Here is a 5,125-nt window from a genome sequence, read left to right on the forward strand (position 1 = left end):
TGGTAAGTGAAGTGTCAGTAGGCATAATATCCCAGTAACATTGGGATATTAGCTTGATCCAAAAATTGAAAACAAATTAATTAGTGCAAGGGTTCTTAATCTTTCTCTCTCTTTTTTTTTTTTTATGATGTAGACTCCTTTGGAAAACCAGTGAAGTCTATGGAACCTTTCTCAGAATCATGTTTTTAAACAGACAAAATAAAATATATAGAATTATAAAGGAAAATAATTATATTGAAATGCATTTCTTAAAATATATTTTTTTTCTTTCAATGTCAGAAACAGGGAGATCAGGAATGTAGTCCCTCACTATCACAAATTATGCATTTGAATTTCACATATTTGAGGAAATCTCAAGGGTCAATCCATCTGGAGTGCAATGAAAAACCTTGCCCTGGGGAAACCACTGTCATGATCATGGAATCACCTCTGCCAGGTAAGTGTTCTCAAAATATTTTTTAAAAAGGGTTTATAAGCTAAGATGATAACGTACAGTAGGATGAAATCCAGATAAAATCTTCCAACATTGCCCTTCAAACAATTTTAATATCTCAAGTCAAATTTTGGCACATCAGAAAAAAACAAAAGATCAGAGAGATTTTTCAAACCCAAGACAACTTAGGAAGTTCACAGGAGAGGTTTGTAACATCAGGGTGAGCAGAGGCCTGGAGTGCAGCAAGAACGCCAGTGCTGGGCCTTACAAATGATCACAATAGTATTATTGAAGGAGGAGGGAAACTGTTCCCTTTACTGAAACGGTTCCCTTTAAGATTATCACTCTGACACTGTGCTCCATTTTGATCTGTGATCCCTTTTGGAGTCTTCCCCCAGATAAGTTATCTTTCAGAGATGCCAGACCTTTGATTCAATTAAAAATCTTGGTCAAAAAGCACCCCTTTGAAGTGTTAATCCCAACAGGAGATCTGGGTCAGATACTGATAAACATTTAGGCCTGGGAACCTTGGCTTCCTTTTCTCCTTTTAAAGGGCAGTTTCCAAGCTCACTCCTTGCAGAAGGTCCAAAGCAGCTGCTAGGACCCTGCCTACTGAGAAGACATTCTCTTCTCAGTGTCAGCCTCTCTTTCCCTAATAGGACTTTACCATTAAAGAAGTCAGTCTCTTAGCAGAACTAGCTTCCTATCCAATAATAAACTTTCATTTTTGCTAATTAATATTTTGGGTTTCATGAATTCTTTCATGAAGAACCTGTGTACTGACCATAAAGAGATTATAACAACTCTCTGACTCCCACTAACCTCATCAGTAGCAGCTTCAGGAGCTGTCAACTCAGAGACAATAAGGGGTTTAGAGACCTGGTTAGAGAGATTTTATATGAGATGCTTTGCTTGCACTGGGTGCAGCTGAACCTGATTGGTGACTGGGTTGCAGTTCCAGGGTGAAGAAGAGAACTTGGTGATTAGTCACAAAAGAGCAAGGGCCCTGGTCACAGTTCCAGGGCCAAGAGGAGCTCTAGAACTTGTGCTGCAAGTGTTTAAAGACCAGAGCACACACCAGTTTATGAGAGTACACATTTCTCCTACAATAATACCACCTTGGAAGCAATGGAAACTTGTAGATCTTCAGAACTATCTTTGAAAACAACCGCAATAAAAAATCTGAAGCTTGATACATTTCCTTTCCAACATAAAGTTCAAAGTAAAAAATAGGCTGGGAAAATGAGCCAACAATAATAACAACAAAAGAACTTGAATACAAAAAACTACTCAATGGCAGGGAAGACCAAGACACACTTAAAAAAAGACAACAATGTAAAAATGGCTACAAACAAAGCCTCAAAATAAGATACTTATTAAATCTAAGGGTACTAGAAATTCCTGAAAGAGTTAAAAGAAGTAATAAGAGTGGTGGTAGACGGAAAAAATGGAAAAAGAAATGAAAGAAAATGCAAGAAACTTATGGAAAAACAATTAGTAGCTTGATAAAAAAGGCACAAAAAACACAGTGAAGAAGAAAATATATTTTCAAAGGTAAAATTGACCTAATGGTAAAAATAGGCACAAAAATTCACTACAGAAGAGAACTCCTTTAAAAGCAGAATAGGCCAAATGGAAAAAGAGAGATATAAAAGTTCAATGAAGAAAATAATTCCTTAAAAATTAAAATCGGGCAAGCAGAAGCTAATGAATTGACGAGACAATCACAAACAATAAGACAAAGTCAAAAGAACGGAAAAAAGAGAAAATGTAAAATATTTCATGTGAAAAACAATTGGCCTGAAAAATAGATTGAGGAGAGATAATTTAAGAATTTTTTGACTACCTGAAATCCACGATAAAAAAAAGAGTTTAGACATCATATTTCAAGAAATTGTAAAGGAAAACTGCCCTAAGACCTTAGAACTTAGAACCTGAGAATAAAATAGAAATTAAAAGAATTCACCAATCACCTCCTAAAAGAGATCACAAAATGAAGATCCCTAGGAATATTATGGCCAAATTCTAGAGCTCTCATGTCAAGGTAAAAATATTGCAAGCATTGAGGAAAAAAATTCAAAAACAATTCAACCACAGTCAGGATCACCCAAGATTTAGCGGCTTCCATGTTAAAGGAGCAGAGGACTTGGAATGTAACCTTTTGGAGACAAAAGAAGTAGGATTACAACCAAAAATAATCTTTCAACAAAAACTGAATATAATTCTTCATGGGAAAAATGAATATTTAATGAAATAGAGGCCTGGCTAAGCATTCCTGATGAAAAGACTAGAGTTAAGGAGAAATTTTGACATTCAAACAGAAGATTCAAGAGAAGCATAAAAAGGTTAATAGAAAAGAATAATCATGGTTTTCAATAGAATTAAACTATTTATATTCCTGTATGGAAAGATGATACATGTAATTCCCAAGAACTTTATTAGGGCAATTAGAAGAAGTCTGCATAGACAAAAGAGATGGGTGTGAGTTGATTATATTGTGATGATTTTTTAAAAACGAAGGGGTGAAACAATGATGCACTGGGAAAAGAGGGAAAGCAGAGCTAAAGTGAGGCAAATTTTCTGAAGGAAGAATTGAGGAGACTGAGGGGCAGGCAATGCTTGTGGAATTCATTCAAAGAAGGAATAATATACATACACATTCAGTTGGGAGATAGAAAAGGAAGGGAATAAGAGATATGGGGGTAGGGAGAGGGCAGATTGGGAAAGTGGTGGTTGGAAATAAGATAGACTTTTGAAGAGGGACAGGATAAAAAGAAAGAGAAAAGGACAAATAGAGGAAAATGAGATACAGGGAGATGCACAGTTAGTGATCATATCTATGAACGGGAATGGGATGGGGTAGTCTATAGAACAGAAGCATTTGGCAGGAAGTATTGAAAACCAGAAAACAACCATATGCTGTGTACAAGAGACACAGAAGTTGTTGCTTGTCCTTCATTCTTGAAGAGGACCATGACATCAGGGAGGTGATGCTATGACATGCAAGTAAATTGGGCCAGCTTTGCAAAGTCACTTGCTTCATTTTCCTCTCCAGAGCCATCTGGGTCTAGTGATCAGATATAGATCAGGATGACAATTTTAAAAAATTAAATTTAAATGGAATAAAATGGTTTTGGTTTAAGGCCTGGTTCTTAAGAAAGAAATCTAGCAGTAAACCCCTTGATATCTTGGGAGGGTTCAGAGGTGCAAAAAAGAAAAAAAATGCTTTTAAGAGCACTTGGGACAGAAAGAAGCAAACAGAGTTGAAATGAAAGGCTAGAGGAGAGACTATTATGTTTCAACTGAAGTGAATAGAACAGGGCTAGTAATTATGAGCTCAGACAAAGCAAAAGCAAAATTAGAGCTAATTAAAATAAGTGATCATGGAAACTACATTTTGCTAAGAGGTACAATAGACAATGAAATAATATGAAAAAAAATGAGACAGTTTTCTCTTATAAAGGCCTAATTTCTCAAAAATTTAGAGAGCCAAATAAAATTTATAAAAAATAAAATATTCCCCAATTGATTAATGGTGAAAGGATATAAACAGGCAGTTTTAAGAAGAGCAAATCAAAGCTATCCATAGTCATATAAACATGCTATAGATCATCACTAGTGATTAAAGAAAGGCAAATTAAAACAACTCTGAAGTACCACCTCACACCTATCAAAAATAATAAATGCTGGAGGATTTGATAGAATATTTTGGAGAACAGCCTGGAACTATGCCCAAAGGACTATAAAACCCCTTGATCTAGTAATGTCACTGTTAGGTCTATACCCCAAAAAGATCAAAGAAAAAGGAAAAGGACACACACACACACACACAGAAAATATTAGCTCTTTATTGTGGTGGCAAAGAATTGGAAATTGAGGGAATTGTGATCAATTAGGGAGTAGATGAACAAGCTGTGGCATATAATTGTGAAGTACTATTGTGCTGTAAGAATGATGAGGGTAGATGTTTCAGGAAAAAGAAAATATGGCAAGATCTATATGAACTGATCTAAAGTGAAGTGAGTAGAACAGGGAGATCATTGTACACAGTAACAGCAATGTTGTAATAATGATAAATTGTAAAAGACATGGTCATTCTGATCAATACAGTGACCCAAGACTATTCCAGAGGGCTTATGATGAAAAAGTGCTATCTACCTCCAGAAAGAGAACTGACATAGTGTAAATTGAAGTATACTTTTCTTGCTTTTTTGGGGGGGATTGTTGAGGAGAAGGATACCTAACAAGATTAAGGTCCTTTTAGTCGATGTCATGGGTTTGGCAAAAGAATTCTCAGTTTGTCTCCAAGTTAAGGAACAAAGATTTATTATGCTGATTGACAGCAGACTAAAGTTCCAAAGAAGTTTAGCAAAGAGGCAGAAGCAAGAAAAGCTTACACTGCTTGACAGCAGGCTAATCCCAGGGGAATCTAGCAAAGAGGCAGAATCAAGTAGATAATTTGGTAGGAAAGAGAAACAAAGATCAGGTTGATATCATGGTTTAGAGGTACAATTATAGAGTGGTAAGAGTGAATTCTATATTGAGTTGCTTAAAAATTACTGCTATTGGCCAGCATTGTATATGATACTCCCAACCAGGTAGCCTTAGTGTATGTCAGGAATTGCTACTTTCTCACACCTCATCAATATGGCTAATATGGAAATATATTTTGTATGATTTCATATGTATAGT

The 5,125-nt window shown here is 35.7% G+C and overlaps 1 non-coding gene across 1 annotated transcript; it reads right to left on the reverse strand.

Moving 5' to 3' along the window:
• Positions 1-281: 281 nt before the first annotated feature.
• LOC111720698 lies at positions 282-444 on the reverse strand. The gene has a single exon (XR_002770276.1). It is a non-coding gene; the product is annotated as a U1 spliceosomal RNA (small nuclear RNA).
• Positions 445-5,125: the final 4,681 nt, after the last annotated feature.

This window comes from Sarcophilus harrisii, chromosome 4 (genome assembly GCF_902635505.1).
Source record: "Sarcophilus harrisii chromosome 4, mSarHar1.11, whole genome shotgun sequence".
Lineage (NCBI taxonomy): Eukaryota > Metazoa > Chordata > Mammalia > Dasyuromorphia > Dasyuridae > Sarcophilus > Sarcophilus harrisii.